Consider the following 27,697-nt stretch of genomic DNA (forward strand, 5'->3'; position numbering starts at 1 on the left):
GAGCATGAAATTTCTTAATGTAACAGAAAACTCTCAAGAGAGAAAGTAAGGTTAGTGACCATGGCTTGGCTGACAAGCCATGGACCAAGAGAAGTATTGAGGGTACCCACCAATCCCCTGAAATCATACCAAATTTTGAAGAAGTATAATACTTCTAGTGCTATTTCTCATCTTAAAAAAAAAAAAAAAAAAGAAAGAAACTCAACAATTTGGCAAAACCCTAAGCAACTTAGAAAGACCCTGTCTCAAAATTAAAAAATGAAAAGGGCTGGGAATGTAACTCAGTTGTAAAGCACCCCCAGGTACAAAAAAAAAAAAAATTTTTTTTTTAATTGGAGGCTGGGGCATATCTCAGCCGTAGAGCACTTACCTTGCATATACAAAGCCCTGGGTTCATCCCAGCACCACAAAACAAAAACAAAACAAAATAAAATTGTGCTTATAAAAAGAAAAATAAATACAATAAAATAAAAAATTGCTGGGCATGCCTATAATCCCAGCAACCCAGGAAGCTGGGGCAGGAAAATCACAAGTTCAAGAACAGCCTGGATGACTCAGCAAGACCCTGTCTCAAAATAAAAAATAAAATAAAAAGGGTTGGAGATATAGCTCAATGGTAGAGCACCCATGGTCCAATCCTCAGTAGCAAAAAAAAAAAAAATTTAAATTAAAAAGTTAGGTCTTCACTAAATTTCTCTATTCTCCTACACAGCAAATATCCTCAAAAAAAAATGCTATACTCACTCTCTCCATTTCTCCTTTCATTCTCTTAAACCCACTTCAAAAAGGCTAATCTTAACCCAAATAATACTCCACAGAAATTAATCTTGCCATGCTAGGGTTATAGCTCAGTAGTAGAGCACTTGCCTAGCACGTGTGAGGCACTGGGTTTGATCCTCAGCACTACATAAAAGTAAATAAAAATAAAGGTTTTGTGTCCATCTACAACTAAAAATTATTATTTTTTTTTTTTTTTGGACGTGCGAGTACCAGGGATTGAACTCAGGGGCATTCAACTACTGAGCCACATCCCCAGCCCTATTTTATATTTTATTTAGAGACAGTCTTTCACTGAGTTGCTTAGCACCTCACTTTTGCTAAGTCTGGCTTTGTACTCACAATCCTCCTGACTCAGCCTTCCTAGCCACTGGGATTACAGGATGTGTCACCATACCCGGCTAAATAAAATTTTAAAAGAAAAGAAAATAAATTAATCTTGCTGATCTCCACTTGCTAAATCCAATGATCAATTCTCAATCCTAATCTGACCTGAGTTACCTGGGGTTCTGACAGCTCATCTCTCCTTCCTGCTTGAATACACTGAAAAGATATTAGCATAAAAGAAGGAAATTGATAGACTGTAGACTTATAGGCATCCTGGAAGGAGATGTAACAACAAAAACAAAGGTCACAATGATATATGTACAAGTCAAGGAATGACCAAGGATTGAAGGTGTCACCAGAAGCTAGGAAAGAAGCATAGAACAGATTCTTCCTCACAGCTTCCAGAAGGGACCAATCTTGCTAACACCTTGATTTCAGACTTCTGGCCTCCAGAACACAATAAATTTCTGTTGGTGTTAAGCTATCAACCCTAGAAATTGACATACCACTCTTCCCCTTGCTCACTCTGCTCAAATCATGTTGTCTTCTTTGTGGCCACTTCAGGACCTTTCCACAGACCATTTCCCTCTATCTAGACTAATGCTCAAACCCCAGAACTAAGAGCAACTGACTGCTGCAGCATTTTATCCTTTTGTTCAAATATTACTCTCTTTCAGGCCTATCCTGATGCCACTTAAATTTCAACAATTACCATCTTTCCCCTATTTTCAACTTTTTTCTACTTCTTCCATAGCACTTACCAAATTCTAACACACTCCTCAACACCCTTATTTGTTGTGTTTGTTTATGGGCCCCACTGAAATATAAGCTCCACATAGGCAGGATTTTTGGGGTTGCGTAGGCCTGCTTTTTGGTTTGTTGCTATTGTTTCTCTTTTGTTCACTGTTGTATCATAACACTGTTGTACGATGTGTAGTGGATCACACTACAAACTATACCTGGCAGTTAGTAGCTATTCAATAAATATATGCTGAATATAAGTGTTGACTTGAATATGTACATGTACTTTTCTGGAAAGAGAATCCACAGTTCTCATCAGATTAGTAAACAATCTGTTACCACAAAAAGTTTCTAAATCTTCATTCTTAAGATTTAAGTGGCTAATGAAAATTCTCTTAGAAGACCTGACCCAAAAAAAAGCAGACAAATTTTTTTTAAAAATCAACACCAGGGCTGGGGTTACTGTAGCTCAGTGGCAGAGCACTCACCTAGCATGTATGAGGCACTGGGTTTAATCCTCAGCACCACATAAAAATAAATAAAATAAAGGCATTCTATTCATCTACAACTACAAAAAAAAAAAAAAAAATCAACACCATTACTTCATATCTTACAAATAGTATATATAAAGTTTAACTTTCACACTCTCAAAACCAAATTTTGCAGAAAAGTAAAGTTGTAAAGATGGTGAAATGGCTTACAAGTACTTTCACTCTGGGGTTGGGGTTGTAGCTCAGTGGTAGAATGCATGACTATTATGTGTGAGGCACTGGGTTCAATTCTCAGCACTGCATGTAAATAAATTAAAGGTCCATGAACAACTTTAAAAAATAATACATATATATACATACATGTATATAACATACATATATTTTTGTGTTTATATGTATATTAAATATGTATATGTGTTATTTATTTATACATATATATATTATATATACATACATATACTTTTTTTTTAAGTACCTTCATTTACTTTTCATAGGACCTTCTACAGTACCTGGGCCAACTTAGTGTCTTGCTGTAGCTAAAGCAACAAAGAGTGGCCAGTAGGTCAAGCACTCACATTAGCCAATTCAAAAGCTCAAGAACCATTATCCAAGGCCTATCTACCGAGGTAAAATCCTACCCAAGGTAGAAGAATATAATCATGGCAAACCATGACCTGTCTAGCAACTATCATTACTATGGAGTAAACTTAAGTTTGTTCAAATACAACATCACTGTTGGTAAAGCCTTGAGAAATCATTGCATAATGGATGTCATTTACAACTACCGCTTTAGCATGAACCATAAAGCGGAACAATGAAAGACAGTCAAGCACAGCAAAAGTTGTTAGTGGATTTCCATAACAACAGAAAGGCACCCACTGCATTCCTTATTATTGCTGCAACATATTTCACAGTAGCTCTAGTTGAACACAATCACACTAAACACCAGAATTCAGAATATTATTATCCAAGCATAATTCTCCAGACACACCTTTTATATTAAATAAATGACCATTACAGATGAAAATTTGCACATCTGCCGTTTTGGAATCTTTCTTGTTCTATCAGTGAATGGATTCACAATACAACCAAGTCCCAGGCTTTTTACCTTTCCTGGTTCCATTTCACAGCTAAGGAATTTCAAGGATACAGAATCTACTAAATAGTCTGAGAAAGGTTGTTAGAATACTAATTCAGTTTCCCTTGAGCTGTTTTTCAACTAATGGTAAAACTCTCATTGGTCAGGACAAATCATATCACCACCAAATCCCAAGTCCAACCCCTCTTTATTACCTCCACAGTTACCAGCATACTATGAGCTCCCATCATATCTCACCGAGATGCCTAGGGCGCCTCAGAACCAGTCTCCTCATTTCCACTCTCACTGGCAGCAGTTCAACTCTCCCACAGCACCAAAGGAATCATTTAAAAATAGAGATGAGATCCTGACACACCCTGATCAATGGCTTCCAGTGGCATCCCACTCTACGTAGAACAAAAGCCAAAGGCTTACCGTGGCCTACGGGATCTATATGACCTGGCTCCCAGCTTGCTGATCACGTACTACTCTCACATGGATGCTCCCCCTGCCTGCAACGCTCTAGGCTCTATTCCCAGACCTCTGCATGGTTCCTTACCTGCTTAAGGTCTTATTCCAAGTGTCACCTCTTTAGAAGTCAGATCAAAATAACCTACTAAAAACAGAACTAATCATACACTCCATCAGGGTTGCTTCCCGTGTCTAAGCAAAACACATTCTTATTTTACAAGTTATTTAACCTTAATAAGAACTAAGACATAAAATTTCCTTGTTTAAAATGAAATCTGGGCAAAGCAAGTTCTATTTTACAAGTCACTCATTCTGAAGTGAAACACACATATAAACACAAACCTCCTTACAAACAAATATGGGCTTTAGTATATGGTTCTCCTTTATCATTTTTAATTTACAAGTATTTAAAAATAGGTGCTATACGGGCTGGGGATATAGCTCAGTTGGTAGAGTGCTTGCTTGTCAAGCACACAGGCCCTGGGTTCAATCCCCAGCACCACAAAAAAAAAAAAAAAAAAAAATAGGTGCTATATATATATACAAGAAAGTTTATGGTAATAGCACTAGATACAGTAGCAAAAAGAATGATGAAAATACTACAAATGTCCAATAACAGGAATATAATTAAGTAAAAGAATATAAATATATCTAAAAGAAAAAGGAAAGCTGGGCACAGTAATCTGTGCCAATATTCCCTGCACTCTGGAGGTTGATGTAGTATATTACTTAAGTCAAAAGTTCAGGACCAGTATGGGTAACAGTTACACCCTATCTCTAAAGTAATTAACAGTCAAAAGCGGGGTTGGGCACACCTATAATCCCAGTGGCTTGGGAGGCAGAAGCAGGAGAATCTTGAGTTCAAAGCCAGTCTCAGCAAAAGCAAGGCACTAAACAACTCAGTGAGATGCTGTCTCTAAATAAAATACAAAATAGGGCTGAGGATGTGGCTCAGTGGTCAAGTGCCCCTGAGTTCAAACCCTGGTACTCCCCCCCGCAAAAAAAAAAATCACATAATGCAATCATAAGCAATAATAATGAGCACAGAAACAGACTGTGTGTAGGAGATTTTGTTTTAAAGAAACTACAATTACGATGACAAAAATGGCCAACCTTTACATCACACAAATATTACTAACCACAAAGCACACATCTGACCAGCACTGGCAGATGAGAGCAGATTCAACAGACAAGTCCCTGTCCTCTCAGAGTTCATAGGATAGCAGCACCACTGACAACTGTGTGTGTGATTACGGTATGATGTGATGACATGATGTGATGACATGTTACGGGGAGCCAGGCACAGACAGGTGTGTATCCCTGTAATTCTACTACCAGGAAGGCTGAGGCAGGAGGATTATAAATTAGAAGCCAGCCTGAGCAGCTTTGTGAGACCCTGTCTCAAAAATGGGGGGCAGAGTTGGGGATATAGCTCAGTGGTAAAGCACCTGCCTATTATGAGCAAGGCCCTGAGGCCCTGGGTTCAAGCCCCAGTACCAGGGGGCAGGGCGGGTTTTACTAAATAAAAGCCAACAGGGATGCTTTATCAACCACTGAGGCTTCTCAAAACCCATCCATCCTGTGGCTATCTCCTTCCTTTCCTTCAGTCTACCCACTATCTGATCAAACACCAGTAAGTGGGGCTGGGGTTGCAGCTCAAGGGTAGAGTGCTCCCCTAGCATGTGTGAGGCACTGGGTTTGATCCTCAGCACCACATAAAAATAAAATAAAGGTATTGTGTCCACCTACAACTAAATAAATATATATATGAATATATATGAAAATATATATATAAAATATATATATATATATGTGAAAAAAAAAAAGAAAAAGAAAAAAAAAAACCACCAGTAGGGGCAGGCAGCAATTTATTTTCTTTTTTCTTGGTGCCAAGGAGGCCTCCAGAATAGCTCAAATTATAGGCATGTGCCATTGTACCCAGCCAAGGAATCTTTTTTTTAATTTATTTATTTGTACTAGGGATTGAACCCAGAGATGCTTTACCACTGAGCTACATCCCCAATACTTTTTAATTCTGAGACAAGGTCTCACTATGTTGCCTCAAATTTGAGAACCTTCTGTCTCAACCTCTGGAGTCTCTGGGGTTGCAGAAGTGTGCCAGCTAAACAGCAAGTAATTTTAACATACTCTTTATCTTTATCAGGACTGGCCAGCACATTTCCTATCACTTTACAAATTTAGTCACTTACTCAACCTATCTCAGGTTCTGGATGATTTTTACCTCTACTCCCTTACCTCAGGTGCCAGCAGAAACTGTGCCTAGGATTCCAAGCCCATCTTATCTGGTCTACCTAATTTATCCGATTATCATCCAAATCCTCCCCACAGATTCTGTACTCCAACTAGGCTCTCTTTACTTGACCCTACACATTTCACACTCAGTCCTGCCTCAGGCTAGCCCCTAACTGGACTACTCTAACCCAGTCCCCTATTCAAATAGCACCCATTCTTCAAGGTTGCACTCTTAGCTTCTTGGTAAATCCTTAGTCAATGTCTTTAATCCACAAAAATCTCAATTTAACCTGAAACTAAGGTATATTTGTTAGGCTAAGCAGTAAGTACTTGGTTATATTCCACTTTTGTTCTAGACAGCTCTAAATGTTATATTCTTGCAAAGCTTTAAGTTGCCAAGCCAAAGGTAATAACTTTTATTTCATTTATAACCTATTAATATCAGCATTAAATTGGGAAACCACATATCCAGTACCTGGTAATGGGTTAACAGACCCTAGGTGGAAGGCTGAACCAGGTAACATTCAGTGTCAGCTATTTTTTCTCTGAAACTATAGAATTAAGTACCAAGATGAGCACTGAACATACATGTTCCAGGAAACGAATCACAAATACTGAACAAAATAAGACAGTTAAAGAACCACCTCCCTATTAAAAAACAAAAACAAAAAAAAAAACCTTAAGGGGCTGGGGTTGTAGCTCAATGGTAGAATGTTTGCCTCGAATGTGTGAGGCACTAGGTTTGAGCCTCAGCATCACATAAATAAATAAATTAAAGATACTGTGTATATCTACAACTAAAAATATTTTTAATTAAAAAAAAAGAAAAAAACATTTATTCCTAATGTGGGCAAACACTGCTATTTTGCAAGTCTCCGCAGCATCTCTTACATTACCTAGCTAATAATACAAATAAATAATAAATCTATTTGGTAAATAAATAAGCAGATTTAACCCATCATGTCCCATTATCCTATATATAGAGCTTATAAAAATCTATGAATTTTACAGGACACCTATAAATTGCTCAATTCAAGTTTTTATAGGCATCCTGTATACCAGACATAATAGGTTAACACCAGGAAGAGAACTATGAAGGCAGCAGGTATGACTGACAGCATAGAGTTTAACTAATTAGGGCCGAGTTATTCCTTTGTCATTTTTTTTTAAATAACAATGATTTTTTTTTTCTTCTGGTGGTGCTGGGCATTAACACAAACTTAACACAAGCTTAACATAAGAGATCTGACCCTGAACTATACATCACCATCCCCTAATAAATTGAAAGTGTTTTTGTTGTTTTTTTCTTTTCTTTACTCTGTTTTGTTTTAATTCTGGAGATTAAAACTCAGAGGCAACATTCCCAGCCCTTTTTATTTTGAGACAGGGTCTTGCTAAATTGCTAAGGCTGTCCTTGAACTTGTGATCCTCCTGCCTCAGCCTCTGGAGTCACTGAGATTATAGGCATATGCCACTATACCCAGTTAATGAATTGTTTTTAATGACTTTACACATCCTTCACTTCTCAGGAAGAAAAAAAGACAGGTTTTACTTCATAATGAGGGAGAAAAGAGGATTGACAGGTAAGAAAAAAACAAATATTGTGTCCCATGTATTTAGAAAGAGCTTTTTCCAAAAAAGGGCCCAGGAAAATAACAATTTTTTTTTTTTTTTTGGTGGTACTGGGAATTAAACCCAGAACCTGGAACATGCTAGGCAAACACACTACCACTGAACTACAACCCCAACCCAAAATTATTTTTACATAAGCTCTGAGATAACATTCTTAAAAGCCAACAAAGTGCCAGAGACAGTGGTACATAGTTACTGGTGAGGCTGAGGCAGGAGGATCACATCTGAGGGAAACCTGGGCAACTTAGCGAAACCCTGTCTCAAAATAATCTTTAAAGGAAAAAAAGGCTCGATGTAGCACAGCAGCAGTGTGCCTGAGTTCAAGCCCCAATACCAAAAAACACATTTAAAAAGTTTTAAAAAGCATATAAAAAGATATTTTGGAATCTCAATTCAGGAAAAATAATAATTTACTCCCTAGAAATCATTAGTGACTTGGGAAACCTCACTGAAGTGACAGCAGACCACACGTCCATAATAAATGTAGCTGCCTAAAGGTGTGCAGTAAAGGACAAGTTGCTATATCAACACATGCATGCTATCAAGAGTCCAGGATGAACGCAGCCTCTGGTTTGCTGCAGCATGATACTTTTGTTGTTTTTTGTTTGTTTGTTTGCAGTACTGGGGATTGAACCCAGGGATACTCTACCACTAGCTACACCCCTTACTTGTAAATTTTATTTTGAGACAGGGTCTCACTAAATTGCTGAGGTTGGCATCACACTTTGATCCTCCTGCCTCAGCCTTCTGAGTCATGGGCTTACCAATGTGTGCCATGACGTCCAGTTTTTCCTGCTGTTATTACTACTTTTCAGACTATGTATTTGTTCATGTCGCCCCTTTTGGTCATGGACTCCATGAGGACAGGGACACATCTTCCTCATCTTTGTATCCCCAGTACCTAGCACACTAAAAAAATACTGAGTGAATGTCCACTAGATCACTCAGATGATCCCTAATTATCAGCCAATTGCTCAGAGAAAAGGAAACTTAGGTCAAAGCAGCTTCCTACAGGTATGGCCTGAAAAGGCAGATTGTTTTCATAACAGTTATGTTTCCCTTATTATTACTTGATCTGTCCTCTCAGAATAATGTGCACCTTTTCATAGTAAATATTTAAGTACATGGAAAGTATGATTTTTTTGAAATCATTTTTTTCCCAAAAAACAAGCACATAACTCCTAGGTATCAATAAGAACCATAAGAGAAGAAAAGGAAGAAGAAAAAGACATTTGTTTCAAACATGTAACTCACTAAGAGCCAAGGGGAAAAAAAAAGTGAATGAAAGAAAATCTGTCAGAAACCGTATAAATTCAAAGTATGCCACCACTAAAAAATCTGAACAACGTTCTCCCAGAATTTATCAACAGAACAGATGGAGGCACCTTCTTTACTTGCTGAAGCCCAAGTTCTATCTTCTCAAAACTCACTGAGTTTATAATTGGAAGAATACCAAGTATACAACTTTCTCTATGTACATAAAAACTAGTCCGTTCAATGATTTACACCAGAAACGAGGTACTTACAAGTACAACTCGCTTACCTCATCTTTCAAACATTCTTTTAACTATTTATTTGGTTAATTTCTTTTATGTGGTGCTGAGGATCGAACTCAGTGCCTCACATATGTGAGGCAAGCACTCTACCACTGAGCTACAGCCCCAGCCCTTGGCTAATTTCATAGTCATAATTATTTCCACAGACCCCATCAAGTAGAAATTTTCAAAAGCAGGCCTCTAATTCACTGTAACACAACAGGTCTTCTGTCAAGGACCACATCAAGTGGTCACCGTTCCTTTTTCAGGAACACCATGAACAGGAAGCCAAAGTCCTCCACAAATCACCTCTGCGGTGGATCCCACAGTGACTGTGCCAGGTGCAAAGAGTGCAGGTACACTGACTTCTAGACAATCATCTCCTGTAAGAAGAAAGACAACTGTCATCAAGTCTAAATGAAACACCTCAAAAATGCAGCTCAACAACCAAGTGTCATTACAGCTTTCTAAACTAAACAGATGTTGCAAAAGAACTCAAAATAGGTCAAACGTCTCTCTCCCTGGGGCTATAGCAACATTCAATTCTCTAACACTCCACCAAAATGTTAGATACTTTTTAGCAGTGTTTCTCACCAAGTCTCTTTTCTCAATTTTAAGAAGGCATAAAGAAGCTATAAATGGGGGGAAGGGAGGCTAGAGAAGTAGAAATCTATTTTTATAAAGAAGCTTGAAGTGAGTCATTTGAGAGATGCACACACAAGACTGAGGTCTACCTCCATGACAGCTATATCAAAGGCCTAAATTTCTGAGGCTCATAAATCACTACAGTAAGCACATCAACAGCGTGTGGTACTCTGTAAGCATTTTGCAACCTTAACATTTCCATCCTCTACAGTCCTTTGATATCCTTAAAAGACACCTTAGATTTCAAAGCCATTCCTATACCAGTAAGGCTGGCAGTCATCATCCTAGAAACTTGTAGGCAGGGCAAAACCCAAGCAAAATAGACCTGGGGATACAGAGACTGTCAGCACCTGGTTCTTCTAAGGGAGGGACGAGAGTCACTAGTTCAGAAGGAGAAACTACCCCAAATATCCAAACCTTGTGAGATGAGATAAGAGAACGAGGGGGAGGAGGGGGAGGGGGGAAGGGGAGGAGGGGGGAGGGGGGAGGAGGAGGAGACAGGGGTAGCCTCTAAAATCACTTCAGGGTCTACAAGTTAACCGTAGCTCTCTATCTGGAATTGAGATAGCAGGAAAAACTTCTACCTGCTCCACTGCTAACTCAAAAAATGTTCTGATATCATCTCCATTGTATTTTTCCGCAAACAATTCATTTACACATTTCTGGGATTAAAAAAAAATCTGAATTTCATAGAAGAAAAAAAACACTACCTTATCACGCTCATAAAATGCCTTTTTTGGGGTGGGCGGGTGCTAGGGACCAAACCTTGGGCTTTATGCATTCTAGGATAAAGTGCCTTTTTGACATCTCTTGTCATAAAGTGAAAACAAAACTTTTTTTTTTGGAACAAACATCTAAAAACAAAACAATAGTTCTCTATTACATCTGAAAAGTAGTCAGCACTATCTGCATTAAAGTATTCAGAAAAAAACACATCTGCACATAATATTAACACAGGAAACAGCAAGAAAGCGGTGGGTGGAGGAAATAGAGCACATGCTTCGCATGCGCAAGAACTGGGTTCAATCCCCAACACCAAAAAAAATTGATGACATAATAAAAAGGAAAGCAGTCAATTCTCCAGCCAGCATTACAGAGGAAAAATATTGAATAACTGTGGCAGGCTCCAACAGCCCTTAGTTCCTGAGTCAGAAAAAGATAACTAAATCACTTCATGTAGGGGTTCAGAGGACTGAATCCAGGGGTACTTCACCACTGAGTCACATCCCCAGTCCTTTTTATTATTTTTGAGACAGTGTCTCACTAAGTTGCTTAGGGTCTAAGTTGCTGAGGCTGGCTTTAAACTTGTGAGCCTTCTGCCTGCCAAGTCACTGCGACTACAGGCAGGTGCCACTACACCTAGGTTGTATAGGGTTATTTTTATATTTTCATGGGTTTTTTAAAGTATTTTTTAGATGAAGGTGGACACAAATACCCTTATTTTTATGTGGTGCTGAGGATGGAATCCAGTGCCTCATACGTGCTAAGCAAGTGCCCTACCACTGAGCCACAACCCCAGCCCTCGAGGTATTTTTGTTTTTTTTTTTTTTTTTTCTTGTCAGTATATGTACTACTGTCCCCATCTGACAGCTAAGGAAGCAGAGTAAATAATCATACTGTAAGTCCACAGTTCAGGTGGAAATGGAATCCAGGTCTTCTTGTGCTGAGAAAGAGGTATATCAAGCTTATTTTCATAATGCTCAGAAACTATTCATGGTTCAGGACATTTTAGTGAAGCAAGAAAAAACTTGAATTACACAACATATATGCAAAGATCATCTAAAAGACCCAATAATTCTCAATCTAATCAATATCACTTCCCTTGGTAAAAGAGTTTCTAAGAGTTATAGACACTATGCCTCCACAGATCACCTAGTTCTCAGAACACACCTTAATTCAAATGGGCATATTACACTAGAATTTTTGCTTTGTTTTTGTTGTTGGTTTTGTGTTTTTAGATAGGGCCTCCAAGTCAGTCAACAGTCTTAAACTGCAAAAGGAAATATCCACAAGCTAAGTTCAATCCTCTATTCAAGTAACTCAACATTCACACTAGTCTTATTCTAAGTAATCATGCCAATGACCCAAGTGTCAGTCAGCCTCATTAGAAGAGATAAAGGAAAAGAAAATCTAATTAAAAGCCCAAGGAAAAAGATCCTCTTTAATCAAAATTGCAATTAAAAGGCCAAGGGACTTAAAGGTATGAAAAAAAACTTAGAACATTAAAAAAAAAAAAAAAAAAGGAAAAACAAGAAAGGATGTTCAAGAGTGAAAAAAAAGGCCATGTGTATTCACAAATGCCCATAATCCCAAATACTAGGGAGTCTAAGGCAGGAGGATACCAAATCTGAGGCCAGTTTGGGCAACTTGGTGAAACTCTCTCTCAAAAAATAGAAAGGTCTTGCTAGGCATGGTGGCATACGCCTGTAATTCCAGCAGCTCGGGAAGGTGAGGCAGGAGGATCACAAGTTCAAAGTCAGCCTCATCAACTCAGTGAGACCCTGTCTCAAAATAAAATACAAAAAGGGCTGGGGGAGTGGTTCAGTGGTTAAGTGCCCCTGGGTTCAATCCCCAGTACCAAAATAGTAGTAGTAGTAGTAGTAGTAATTTTCCAAACAGAAAAGGCATTAAAATAAGAAAAAAAAATAATGGAAATGAGAGGTAAAATACAGAGAACTGCAATTTTAAGGTATTTTACAAAGAAAGATAGGAAACTGAAAAACATTCTCTTCAAAATCAATAGAAAATCATGTCCTAAAAGCCTGACATCTTTATCCAGGTGGAACAACCATATAGATCAGGATCCCAGACACAGCGAGTAATAAGGACTACTCCTGCAAATCATCCTTAGGCAATCGACAGGAGCTTCCACACACTCTATTGGATGGGAGTCAATGCTAGAAGACAAAAATGGTTTACTCAAAAAAAGCAGACAAATTGCTGTTATGCTTTTTTCCAACTAAAATATCTGTGAAAATCACAACATACATTATGTACAGATGAAATTATTACTGTTCTTGTTATTTTCCCCCCTGGTACTGGGGACTGAACCCAGGGATGCTCGACTGAGCTCTACCCACCCCCCACCCCCCGATCCTTTTTATTTTTTATTTTGAGAGAGGATCTCACTAGGTTGCCCAGGCTGGTTTTGAGCCTGAGATATTCTCAAATCACTGGGACTACAAGTATGTGCCCCCATGTCTGGTTTATTACTTTTCTTAAAAGTGAAGTAGTTACCTTAACACACACAACTTTAGTAGGTATTAAGAAACCTTTGAACTAAAACCTGACCAGAGTGACCACAAATCACCCACCTAAAAAATTTAATTTTAAACACTTACCATATTTTTTAAGTCTCTTTATCTCAGGAGTCTTTTTCACTTAAGATTTTGTATTTAAAACATTTTAAGAAAAAGTCCATCAGTTTATCGATCTCTAGCAGTTGGAAATCAGTTTCAAGCACAAATTATTTAAAAGAAATCACTCCCATCCACTTTTTATCCAGTACCAAAGCACCGAGATTCCAAAGCAGTTGTCACACATAACTCCATTTCAGAACCCAGCTAGCCTGTCTGTGCGCTCAGTTAGAGGCCCCAGGTGGAAGAGCAATAGGAAGAGCTGCATTTTGCAGTTCCAATTTTGGGTCTACTATGCTGCTGACTTTGGAAAGAAAGAGAAGGCCTCAAGTTCAGCTTGATAAGTTATTTATACACTCGATTTTACCTTTCTTTTTTATTTTTCATTTATGTATTTACTGGGCTGGGAATTGGTCCCAGGGCCTTAAGCATGCATGCTCTTCCACTGAGTTACACTACCAGCCCTTTGATTTTAATATAAAAAACTTAAACACACAAACTGCAGTCTCTAAATGGGTAAATCTTATGGCACGTGATAAACCGTTGTTTTTGAATGTTTACAAAAAATAAATGATACTCACAAAGAAGTACTCTGTATTCATAAATGACCTGGCTCCACTAGTTCGAGACCACTAAATGTTTATTTTAAAACTGTGATATAGGGCTGGGGTTATAGCTCAGTGGTAGAGCACTTGCCTAGCATGAGTAAGGCACTGGATTCAATCCTAAGCACCACATAAAAAATAAAGGTTAAATTCTTAAAAAAAAAAACTATGATACATAAGCCAGGTGCAGTGGCACACACCTATAATCCCAGTGATTTGGGAAGCTGAGGCAGTAGAATCACAAGTTCAGGGCTAGCCTCAGCAATTTTGTAAGACCCTATCTCCAAATAAAACAAAATAAAAAAGAACTGGGGATGTGGATCACTGGTTAATCACCCCAAGTTCAAACCCCAGTACTCCCCCAAAAAAACTGTGATATATGAAAAGATCATCAACTTCATTATCAAAGAATGCAAATTAAAATGTGATATTGTCCATTTTTTCACCTATCCAATACCACTTGTATACACTAGTATATGTTCGAAGCAACTTATTAGCAGCTTTTGAAATTAAAAAATGTACATATCCATTGATTCAGCAATTCGACTTAGAATTTATCCCACAGACATAATTGTAAACCAACGGTACAGATTTCAGGATTGAAAGAGAGAGAGAGAATTAGAAGCAATTTCAGAGTCCATGAACAGGAAAAGATTACAACCACACAATGTAGTTGTTTTTAAAAAAACAGTAAAGACACAAGGCCCAGTGGCACACGCCTATAATCCCAGTAATCTGGGAGGCTGAGACAGGAGGATCTCAAATTCACAGCCAGCCTCGGCAAAAGTGAGATACTAAGCAACTCAGTGAGACCCTGTCTCTAAATAAAATACAAAATAGGGCTGGGGATGTGACTTAGTGGTCAAGTGCCTCTGAGTTCAATCCCCGGTACCCACTCCCCAAAAGAGAGAGGGGGTGGGGGGAGAGCGCGCACGCGTGCTGGATGTGGTGGCACCTGTAATCCCAGAGATACAGAAGGCTGAGGTAGGAGGATCACAAATTCAAGGTCAGGTTGGGCAAATTAGCTAAGACCCTGCCTCAAAATAAAAATAAGAGAATGAGGATGTAGCTCAGTGGGTAAGCACCTCTGGATTCAATCCCCAGTACAAAAGAAATAATAATTTAAAAAATAAGAAACAGAAAACACCTGAGGTATGAACACAACTAGTAAATTGAAAAATATATGCTTGAAATATTAAATAAAAAGAAAAATTCAAAACAGTATGCTTAAATATGCACAGAAAATGTCTGAAACAATTTTGGAGGAATGAACATTACTCATTTTGAATTATAAATATGATTATAATGAGTATATATTTATTTTATAATTACAATTTGATTTTAATTTGAACACAATGAGATAATCCAATAAAATCTTTAAACCATATTTTCCCCATCCCAATAACCCCAACCTGTCTTTCCAATGCCTACTGTTCTGGCCAAACCAGTTTGTTCTTCCTTTGAGAAATCAACCCAAGCAGCTCCTCTCCAAAGTGCTTGTAATTTGGTTTGAACAGCTACCAGCTATAGCCTTGAATGTAAATTATTCAAGTTGAACCATCTATGTCTGCCTGTACGTGCTACAGGACCTTCTTAAGGTTTTTTTTTTTTTTTTTTTTTTAAAGAAAGAGAAGCAAAACACAATAATCCTCATCATAGAAGTAGCTAAGTACTCACCATTTCTCATGCCTTCCAGCCTCCATGCCTTTGCTCCACTTGATTTCCTGCCTGAAATCCTCTTATAGTTACTTCTCATATGTCCAAATCCTGCCAATCCTTCAAAGCATAGCTTAAACACTACCCCTTACACCCAATCTTCCCTGATGCCTACGCCAGAGCTGACTCTTCCTTACAGCACAGTAGCATCACCTCCTGAAGCAATTTCTTCTACCTAGCACTCAGCAGTGTGCACATATTCTCTCTCACACTAGTGAAAAAATTAGTCAAGGGCATAATATGCACCCTGGTCATTTTATATGCCCCATTTCACAAGTAAATTCATATTTCACTAAAGCATATGATAAAAAGGGAAGGACAAGGGGCTGGAGTTGTGGCTCGGTGGTAGAACACTTGCCTGGCATGTGTGAGGCCCTGGGTTTGACCCTCAGCACAGCATATAAATAAATTTAAAAAATGAAAAGATCCGCTGACAACTAAAGAAATATTTTTAAAAAGGGAAGGGGGCTGGGTTTGTGGCTCAGTGGCAGAGTGCTTGCTTAGCATGTGTGAGGCACTGGGTTAGATCCTCAGCACCATAAATAAATAAATAAATAAATAAATGAATGAATGAATAAATAAATAAATAAAAAGGTCACTGGCAGCTAAAAAATGTTTTTTTTAAAAAAAGGGAAGGATAAGAATCTAAAAAACATTTAAAACACAGGCTTTGATTACATAATTAATTTTTAATTATGTCATGTTTACACAGGACAAATAGTATTGGAAAGTATGAGAGTAAGATGCTCCCCTCTCAATTTCCCTCCCAGTACCTTGGGGTGCCTCTTTAAAATACTACACTATGACCAAGGTCTTAATACAGCATTTTAAGAAGTCCTTGGACACTGTAACTTCATAATATATTCAGAATTTTTTGTCTAAGTTGAAAAATAATTTATAAACATCAATTAAAAGTAAATGACAATTATACAACTATACAGTTTATTTGTATGCTGGGGCAAATAACAAACAATAAATGAAAAGAAACTGTCCTATGACTTGTAAAACTAAAGTTATCTGACCTATAAGAAGAAAAGTTACTGCTCATTATCAGAAAAACTACAGCAAACATACTCCAAGCACATAAATAACCCGAGTTATTAAAGTCTGTGTAGTGTCTAAACTGCTTAAGGATTCCATAAAGACCTTAAAATTCTCGCTAAGCTATGAAAATGAAGACATTAAGCCAATTCGAATAAAATATTAAAGAAGCATGTATTAGATGTTTTATAAAGCTAGACTTAAGGATTCATAATAAATGTTAATAAAAGCATTTCTCAATACATTAATAACAACAAAATGCCCACACATTTTTCTAGCTTATAAATGGGAAGATTTAAAACTCTTTAAGAGCTGGGTGCATTGGCATAGGCCTTTAATCCAAGTGACTTGAAAGGCTGAGGCAGGAGGATTGCAAGCTCAAGACCAGCCGCATCAACTTAGCAAGACCCTACCTCAAAATAAAAAAATTGATGAATGGACACAGCTCAGTCATAAAGCATCCCTGGGTTCAATCTCAACAAGGTTAGAAGGGAAAAGATGAGCAACGCAAAGTTCTAGTAGGCTACTTTCCTAAGACTCAGCAACCAACCTTCAGTCAAGGGAAAGCACTGCTTAAAGATCACTAATCATAGGGAAAAACATTTTTTCCAATCTGCCAATCCTCTCTCCTTTGAGCCCCTGCGGTAGTAAAAATAAATCCAAAAATTCTGATGTTCCCCTCTCTCAATGTGGGTTAGACTTAGTGACTTAATTCTAACTAAAGTACTAAGATGGAAGTGATGGTATATGACCCCCAAGACCATCACAGAAAGCACTGCCGCTTCCTCTTTATCTGATCACCTGCTCTAGAGGAAATCAAATGCCATGTCATGAGGTCACTCAAGTAACTCCATTGGAGAGATCCAAGGGGACAGCTTCCTGCTCACAACCATGTGAGTGAGCCATTCTAGAAGGAAATCCTCCAGTCTCAGAGAGGACTTCAGAAGAATGCAGTCCCAGCTAACATGTTTGTTTGTTTTGTTTTAGGTACTGGGGATTGAACCCAGGGACGCTCTACCCTGGGTAGATTAAACTACATCCCCAGTTCTTTTTATTTGAGAGAGGGTCTAAGTTGGGAGGCTAGCCTCAAACTTGTGATCCTCCTGCTTCAGTCTCCTGATTTGCTGGGCTTATAGGTGTGGACCACTGCATGTGACTTCTCAGCTAACATCTTGACTGTAACCTCAAGAGAGATCCCTGAGCCAAACCCCAGTCACTGCCAAACAACTGACACAAAAACTGTTTACTGTGACATAAAAAATGTTTGCTGTGTTGGCCCCAGGTTTTGACATTGCTATATAACAATAAGTAATAGAACCCTATGATATTTTTGTCTCTAAAACATTCATTTGCAACTTCTAACAGTTATGTGATACCAATGGCCAGTATAAATAGTAATTTCTTCAAGACTGTTCTTTTCATCTTTACATATCTAGAAGACTTAACCCAATGAACTGCAGAGTCAAGCATTTGTTTCTACTTTTTGTTGAAAATTTCTTGCCAGTGCTTATACAATTGACCACAGTTGTCCAAAAATGAAGTGATTAAACACTGAATACAAACATACCTAATGGAGTGAGGTAAAAAAGAAAAAAAAAAATCATTTGATTGATCAGATTGAGGTGGACAGGAGGATAATGGATGCCACGATCAAATGTAACTCCAGGATAACATTTGCATAAGGTGGGAAAAGAGGTCATTTTGCACCCTTAGATGTACTGGAGTGTGTAAGTAGCTTGAAGAAAAATACGACAAGCAGTACTTACTTCTTTATAAGGAGAAAAAACACACCATTAACTAACAAAGGATTAATCTGACATGTTTTTCAAAATATGTTCTAAAGAATTAGTACTCCATGAGAAAGTCACAGGTATTCTTTGGAGTAAAGAGGGAAAACAAGAAATCTCTGTATCAGATGACATACCTGAGGCTTTAAGGTGCTAACATACATTGTAAATTTATTTGACCTCACTTAAAATACTTGTAGCATATTTGTATACTATAAATGCAGTTTAGGAAACACTGAGGTAGAAATGCAGAAGAATAGGTAAATGGGGGGGGTTAATTCACAGAAAATTTTTAAAAAATAAGACATGCAACAAAACGATCTCACCTAAAAAGGTGAGACTACTAATGACTACTAATTATGATTATGTAGTTTCTTAAAGCAAATAACCTGTTAAATAGAAAAAGCTATGAAAAAGCAGCAAGAGCCATACCACATGTCAGGGAAAAAGAAGATGGGGAAAACTTGTAGGCTCTAATAGAAGAAAGGAAATTCCTTTTCCACAGGCCATGTGGTTCAGAATGCTTCCCATTCCCTCAACTCCAACTGTGTCCCTCTCCATGTGAGCCTGCATACTGGGGTGAGCATCCAGCCTAAGGGCAGCCCATCTGGAGGCTTGTGGGCAGCTTATGAGGTGGTCTGACCCCAACCCTTAATCAACAGTGGTGATAAGTAATAAGCTATCAGATCTCTTTTGGAAAATTTTAATTACAGATACAAAGAGTCCTTAGTAGTGGAAGCAAAGGCATAAAGACACAAAGAAAGCAGAGAAAAAACAGCTGAGTTCTAGCAGAGGATTAGCTGAACCAGCCCTGGATGTTTAGTGCCTCATGCAAAAAAGGAACACCTTCCTTCCATATGAAAATTTAAGTTAGTAGGACCAGACTTCCTTAACAAGACCCCCATAGTGCAAGAAATAAAAACAAGAATCAATAAATGGGTTAGATTCAAACTAAAAAGTTTTTTCTTAGCACAGGAAACAATAAATAATGTGAAAAATAATGTGAAAAGAGAGCCTACAGAGTGGGAGAAAATCTTTTCCACACACACGTCAGACAGAGCCCTCATCTCCAAAGTTTATAAAGAACTTAAACTTTATACCCAAAATACAAAGAACCCAATCAATAAATGGGCTAAGGAAATGGGCAGACACTTCACAGAAGATACACAAGTGATCAACAAATATATGAAAAAGTGCTCATCATCCCTAGTAATTAGAGAAATGCAAATTAAAAACCACCCTAAGATTTCATCTAACTCCAATTAGAATGGCTAATATCAAGAACACAAGCAATAGTAAGTGTTGATGTGGGGAAAAAGGCACACTCATACCTTGCTGGTAGAATTGCAAATTGGTGCAGCCACTCTAGAAAGCAGTATGGAGATTGCTCAGAAAGCTTGAAATGGACCCACCATTTGACCCAGCTATCCCACTCCTTGATTTATACCCAAAGGACTTAAAATCAGCATGCAGCCACATCAATGTTCACAGCAGCTCAATTCACAATAGCTAGATTGTGGAACCAACCTAGATGCCCTTCAACTGATGAATGGATAAAGAATCTGTGGTATATATACACAATGGAATATTAGACATAAAGAAGAATAAAATTATGGCATTTGCTGGTAAATGGATGAAGTTGGAAAATATCATGCTAAGTGAAATAGGTCAAGCCCAAAAAAACAAAGGCCAAATGTTTTCTCTGATAAGTGCATGACAATGTATAATGAGGGGGAGGGAGATGGGCAGAAGAGAAGAATGAAGGAACTTTGGATGGTATATAGAGGAGAAAGGGGTGGGAGTGGGTGAGAAAAATATTAAAAAAAAAAATAGTAGAACAAAACAGTATTACCCTATATATATATGTATGATTACATGAATGGTGTGAATCTACATTGTGTACAACCACAGAAATGAAAAGTTGTATCCCATTTGTGTATAATGAATCAAAATGTGTTTGTAAAAATAAAAAATATTTTAATTAAAAAAAATTTTAAGTTAGCCTGGCACTGTCCAACCTGAACCCCACATAGAGGCCCTGAGCAGGATGGCAAGCTGATATGCCTTCACTCACATTCCAGAAAGGCTACAAAAAGGACAGAGAGAAGAGTGAGACAAGGGGGCAGAGGGAATGCTACCTCTAGTTCTAATAAGGAATACCCAGGGCCAGAGGTGTAGCTCAGCGGTAGAATCTAGCATGAGTGACAACCTGAGTGCCATCCCAGCATCACAAAAATAAATAAGGAGCACCCAGTTTAAAAGTACCTGAATGATGTTTTCATATATCAAATGTCTACTTAAATCAATGACCAAAGCCCTGCATCCCATCAGGAATTACACCAAACTGCTTATGCAGATACACTTCCTCAGCACAGTCAGGTTCTGCCAGGGAGGGAGGTTTCCAGTGCCCCCTCAGGCAGTTCACACGTGCAGGCACATGCCCACATTCCTGCCTCCACACACTCCCCTGAACTGTGTTCACCCCACATACACCAAGTGCCCCACAAGTAGGGAGGGGGTTAGGAAGAAGACCTCTGGGAGCCTCAGGGACATATATAGGTGCCAAGGAATGTGCGCACTCATGCCCTTGCTAAGAGTGTGCTGGAACAGGTCTTCGCAGACCGGCTCTCCCCAGCTAGGACTGTCTAGAGACACTGCACAGTCACGCTAGCTCACAAGCTCTCTTTCACGGTAGTCCAAGCCAACAATGTAAACACTGTCCCCTTTAGAATGGTGTCCTTATTGCTATGAACAACCCTGGCACTAGGGTATGGTTCAACAAACTTCTGCTAAGGAGGCAAAAAGGTATCTGGTCACTAACACTGGGTGGCATCCACATCACTAACAGTATTCCAGTGTCAGTGAGGCCCCACTAAATCTGGGATCTTATTCTTCCGTGAGGACTGACTCCAAGTATGTGTTCCACTTTTCCTCAATACTTGAAATGACTTTGAAGATCTGTTCCTTGCAACCCAAACACTCTAACCAAAGCCCTTAAAGGTATGATAAATTAAACTTAGGGCACAACCCATGGCTTCGACTTCTTATACAAAAACCCAAAACAAATATACTATGAGGAGTTCTGAAATATCAAAGTGTCTATGAAATAGAGGTCCTATCATTTTGAAACCTAACCATACAAGAAAAGTATTACAAATACAGTTAAATGTATTGCTTATGACTGCTAATGTATTAGAACTTTTATCAATTAACAACAATTTACAAGAGGAATGTGGTGGCACACACCTGTAATCCCAGTGACTGAGAAGGCTGTGGCAGAGGATCGCCAAGTTCAAGGCCAGCCTGAGCAATTTAGCAAGACCCTTCCATGCTAGGCAAAGGAACTGGGGGTCTAGTTCAGTGGTAAATGACCCTTTATAAGTTTATAAGCTAAACTCTTATATTAACAGTCCTACTTGATACAGTTATCTCATGTAGGGACACGTATCCTACATGGCTTGGCACACCAACAAGTTAGTTATACAAATCATAACTCCAACCAAAACTCTAAGGAAGGCCAGGGTATGGTGGTGCACACCTGTAATCTCAGCCACTCAGGAGGCTGAGGCAAACGAATCACAAGTTCCCAGCCAGACTCAGCAACTTAGACCCTGTCTTAAGGGTGGGGATGTGGCTAAGTAGTTAAGCACCCCTGGGTTCAATCCCTGGTACCAAAAAATAATAGCAATAATAACAAAACTCCAAGGTAGCAAATATATTTAGTATTTGAGCATGCTTGAGTTATTTGTAGTCAAATACTCATTAAAATGGCATAAACAATTTTAATAACCTTCTAACACATATTTAAATATACATTTCTCCTCACTTAAAAAACACTAGAACCTGTTAGACAAGAAACTAAGCACAGGCTAACAGGCTCACCACAATCACATTCAAATAGGATAAGCAAAGCTTCAACTTTGGAGAATTATCAGGATACCAATAATTAACAGTCACTTGAATATGATTCAAAAGGAATTCCTAGTTGTTGAAAACCCTATGATCAACTAGAACACAGCATTATCAGAAATGGATTACATAAGACAACAGTGTATTGTTTCAGGATATATATGTGTATGCAATGAAGTTCATAGCTAGGTTACAGTAATGACTCACTTAAACATCTGAATTTTATGCTATCTTAACCTTTAAATCAACTGCAAAAGTAACTGCCAAAAGCAGTTAGTAGGAAAGCATACTATTCCCAAAAGAACTTGGTATATACAAATTATTTTACTACTTAAATGTTTTTTTGATTACTGAAATTTGAACAAGATGTTAAAGATTCAAAACCATTTTAAAGTAATGGGTGCTTGAAAAATGAACAATAATATTCAGCATATACAGGTTCTTAGACAGGCACAGATCATTGTCTTCCCTGTGTGTTCAATACTACACGTAATTATTGCACGACCAGGCAATTAATGTACCATTTTTTAAAAAACTTTATTGACCCAATAATAAGTCAAAGTTGAAAAAGCAACCAGTATATTTAATTCCTTGATTTGTATTACCACTTTAATTGAAATTGGTTCTCAGTTACTCTAGTTTCCTTTCAATAAAACATTGGCAGAGAATAGACTGGATTGAAATTACCTGATTCTATTCCCACTGAATAAATAATATACTTGAGCTGTTCGCATTTCACTGTAAAAGGTACGTAACTTTACAGATTATGCTTCAATTCACTTTGGATATCACATTTTCAGAAGTAGCCAGTCTGGAACAGATGTCTATTCCACAACTACAACCTACAGTAGTGTTCATTATATTAAACAATTGAGATGGGTTAGGATAAGCGATAATAAAGTCCTTCAAGGTACTTGAAGGTACCTTGGTTTTCTGCCTTTGAGCAGGAATTCAACCCTTTTCTATATTAATCTGTGCACACACTCATTTAAAATATTCTCTGAACTCCCTTTATTTATATATATATATATATATATATTTTTTTTTTTAGTTATAGATGAACACAATACCATTATTTTATTTATTTTAATGTGGTGCTGAGGATTGAATCCAGTGCCTCAGACCTGCTAGGCAAGGCAAAGGCTCTACCACTGAGCCACAACCCTAGTCCCTGGCCTCCGTTTTTTTGAGAATCTAATCCATAAACCATCCTGTCAGACTTATTTTTGAGTATATGACTACTGAAAACATTATTGCAAAGTAACACTATTATGTCTGCAATTTGCTGATTTTAGTGAGATTTCCCCACCCTAACTCTTCCTCTAACTTCCCCTCCCCCACATTAAATCCCTGAGGAAAATCTCAGTCCAGTGCCAGGGCTTTACTTGTCATAGAACAGGTTTATTTGACTTTTTCAAATGATATTAAAAACTTTATTTTTAAAGGACTGCTAGTGTATACACAGCTTCCAACACCTGGAATGCAAATAAACCCCCTTGTTTTTGTTTACTATTTCAAGACAAACGATTTCTCGGAAAGGATGGAAGAGTATCAATTCAAAGCAGTCCTTGTCACAAGGTGTAAATACCTCTGATAACAGAACAAATTAATGTCAAGACACAGCCAATAACACAATAAAGCCTCGATGCAACCATGCCTGTCAAAGGGCATCTGTATTAGCAGCTCAGGGAAGTGGCATTTGCAGAAAGGCACTGCAACTGCGTTTCAAAGAAAATCATTAAGCTTCAGCCGTTAATCCCCTCCCCCATTCTCTTCCTCGGGATCCGTCAAAGCAATTAACCAGTAGAAGGTGCTATTCTACAACCCACAAGTATTCACACCAACCTACATCCTTGGCCCAGAGTTGGGTTTACCCTAGTGGACCCTCAGCCCTGCTCAGTATTCCACAGAGCTTCTACACTACCCCCAAAACAGAAAACCAGATCTTTGTGTAAAACCCCTACTTATAAAAACTACCACCACAATGATAGTTCAAAAGCTAGCAAACCTGACCATCAAACTATCAGACCACTAATAACTCATCCATCTCTTTCTATCTTAAATACTAATCTCAAATACGATCTTTACAATTTTACCTGAGGTAATCTATTTCTATACAGAAAAGAAGACCTGGTAATATTCATTACAATAAGAGTCAAGTGAACAAATCACTGTCCCCAGGAAAGTCAGGGGCAATGAGGAAAGAGAACTTAATATGAGGACACAACACAGAAAGAGGGATTTCAGCATTACATATACAAAAAAGAGCTAGCAGCAAAATGCAGGGCTGCAGAGGGAAGAAAGACCGAGGAGTCTCTGAACATGCTTCTGAGTGTCCTTTAGTTTCCCATGTACTCTTCTGCCTTGCAAGGTTGCAAAAAAGCCAGACATGACATGGGGGAAGGAAAACTGAGAAAGAAAAGCACCCACCCTTCCCCCATCTTCTCTGCTCTCTCCCAAAAAGAGCTGTGTTTGTCTGTGCAAACCTAGTCCCAAATATGGGAGAGAGAGAATGAATGTGTGTATGGAAGAACAATGAGCCCTCAGCCTGGTATTGTGTGTGTGTGTGTGTGTGTGTGTGTGTGTGTGTGTGTGTGTGTGTGTGTGTGTGTCTGCCTCTGCCTCTTTTCCCTTCGACCTCAACAACAGGGAGAGCTGGAAGCCAGTTTTCCACACAGGCTAGGCCATCAAAATCAAAACTGGTTTATAATTTACAGTGGAAATAACTCAGCAAGCAAATCCATGGAAGGAAATACCCAAAGATGATTTTATTATTGTATAGATCCCCTCCCCCCAGCAGACTGAGACTAAAGAAACCAGTGTAGAACAGACAAAAAGGTCTTTTTTTTTAATGGAAAGCAATTATCAAAACTGTTTCAAACCTAAACACGGGATGCATTAGTTTGTGCTAAATTAAACGTCTCTTGTAATTCACCAAGTTAACCCATTTTCTAAGTTATCTTTTTTGTGTTTAAAAAATTGCTTTGGAGAAAGCTATTTCAGGATTCATACAAAACTACTTTCTAAAAATGTACCTTAAAATAGCAGCACATACTGAAACATTTAAAGTACCCAGTTTCTCAAGGACACATTTTGCTTAAATCAACGTTTGAAGTCTGTAATCCAGAAAAATTGTAAGCAAACCTTGGAAAAGAGACAGAGGAAAATGACAATTCAACAATGAATCATTTTGTTATCCTTTCAACAACTTCTCAAGTACCCAGTTCCAAAGGAAACCTGCAATACCTCCCCCCGCCCAAAACACACACACACCCTAGTCTAATGTAAAAAGTACTTATTTTCTTTCCATAACCTTAGAAAAATATATAACTAGAAGGCGCCCTCTTTTCAGACAGCAAAACTAAAACCTGATGGGAAGATGTCTATTATTCTGTGATTTCTGGTTTCATAATTTTGGAATCAGACGAGAGGGCCAGAGATGGAGAACACAAAGAAGGATTCCTCCCCCAATGTGAAAATGATACTTTTTAATAACAGTCCGCCTCCAGGACCCCCAAGTCCACGAACGCTCAAGAAACCCAGGGCTTCGGTCCCTGACTTCCTTCCCTCCCACATTTCAGCCAATAATTCTGTCCCGTGAAACAGTTGAACCTCGGACGACAGCGGCGAGAGCGTGAATGAGCGGCCCCGGGAGGCGCGGGGTCGCGGGGTGGCCGGGCCCTCGGCGCCCGCCCGGCCTGCTCGGGGCCCGCGGCGGCCCCCGCGACCCCAGGCCCCGGGGCCGCGGCGGGGGCGCGGGCACGCGCGGCGGGCCGGAGGCTTACCTTCCCCAACGCGCTACACCATCGACCGGGGCTGCGAGGGCGGCGCGGGCGCGGCGGGGGGCGGCGGGGCCGCGGGCGCGGGGCCGGGGGGCGGCCCGCGGGGGCGCGACGCCGGGGCCGGGGCTCGCCTGCCGCGGCCGCTCCTGCCGGGACGAGCCTTCAGCAGCGGGGGCCCAGGACCATGTCTGGTGGTGGTGCTCGGAGGGCCAGGGCTCCCTGAGGAGGAGGGTGATTTTCTTTTTCTCAACTGGGAGGGAAAATGAGGCAAAGACAATGTGGGGAGCGCGAGAGGGAAGAGGAGGAGGCGGGGGCCGAGGCGGCGGGGCGAGCGTCTCGGGCGTGCGGGAGGAAGAGGAGGCTCCGGAGCGCGGGGGGCGGCTCGCGAGCGTCTGTGGGAGCAGCGGCACCTCCGCGATGGTGGCGGAGCCGCGGCAGGGCTGCTGCGCCGACCCGCCGCCCACTCCCCGCTCGGGCCCGGCCCACCTCGCAGTATTGCGCCCCGCCATTGGCGCAGCGAGCCGTGACGCGCTCGGGGGCCGGGCCAATGGGAGGCGGAGGGAGGGCAGAGGGGCGGGACTCCTTTTTTTTTTTTTTCTTTTCTTCTCTCTTTTTTTTTTTTTCCCTTTCCTCTTCTGTTTAATGAAATGAGCAGAAGGGAAGGCGGGGAGAGGCCGAGCTCCGGCGGCGTCGCGGCCCGGAGCGGGGGCGCGCGCTCCGGGCGGCGACCCTGGCCGGTGGGCTGCGCTCCGCGCTCGGGCGCCTCTTTGTGCCGGGCCGGCCCTCCCGCCCGCGGCCGCGCGCCGGGCCGACCCCCGCGGGGCCCCGGGCGGGCCGGGGCGGGGCTGGCGGAGGCTCCGGGCGGCCGCGGGCTGACCCACCGGGACCCGCGGCGCTGAGCGGGCAGGTCCCAGGGGCGGGATTGGCAGGAGTCCCGGCGCTCTTGTTATTAACAGGGTCATAATTGCTTTTTCAGTCATTTAAGATGCAGATTCATATCCCTGGGAGTGCTGCGGAATGGGCTCCAACCATTTGCTTGAAGACGCCTTCAAAATTCTGATGGGCCGTTCATAACGTTTTTTAAGTAATATATGCGTTCAGTAATATGGATGAGTTTTTTTAAAAATAGCAAAATTGGTAAATTGCTCTGCTTATTTGAAAAGAATGATTTTTTAAAAGTCTCTTTAAGGAATAAAGACCGGATACAGAGAGGGTTTAGAAAGATCTGTGTACTAAAATGTTCCAAACTGTGCCCTAAGTTGGGAAAATCTAAAAATGGGAAAAGCCAAAGATCACCTTTTTTTTTTTTTTTTTTTTTTTGGAAGGACAGTTTTGTGTCCCATTATCCCCAAAGTCTGATAAATCATAAAGTCTAGCATGCTATAAGGGGAATAGGGGCAAATCAAATGTTCACATTCTACTTAATATAATTTCATAGAATTGGGTTTGGAAATTTTAATTGTGATTACCGGTTTTTTCAAATGCATATCATGTTTATTGAGTTCTTTCACAGACCCTGGCATGAATCCAGGGTGTATCATCAACCTATTG

The 27,697-nt window shown here is 39.8% G+C and overlaps 1 protein-coding gene across 2 annotated transcripts in view; it reads right to left on the reverse strand.

Moving 5' to 3' along the window:
* The window catches only part of RERE (arginine-glutamic acid dipeptide repeats), a 404,253-nt gene extending 377,668 nt beyond the window's left edge, over window positions 1-26,585 (reverse strand). Inside the window, exon 1 of one of the 2 annotated variants that reach the window (XM_079133348.1) lies at window positions 26,150-26,585. The gene's annotated coding sequence lies outside the window, so the exon portion shown is untranslated. Of the gene's footprint in view, window positions 1-21,993; window positions 22,065-26,149 lie in introns of those variants that run through there. The other variant, XM_079133347.1, reaches the window with a different exon arrangement.
* Between the last annotated feature and the right edge of the window lie 1,112 nt (window positions 26,586-27,697).

This window comes from Sciurus vulgaris (assembly GCF_902686455.1).
Source record: "Sciurus vulgaris genome assembly, chromosome: 1".
Lineage (NCBI taxonomy): Eukaryota > Metazoa > Chordata > Mammalia > Rodentia > Sciuridae > Sciurus > Sciurus vulgaris.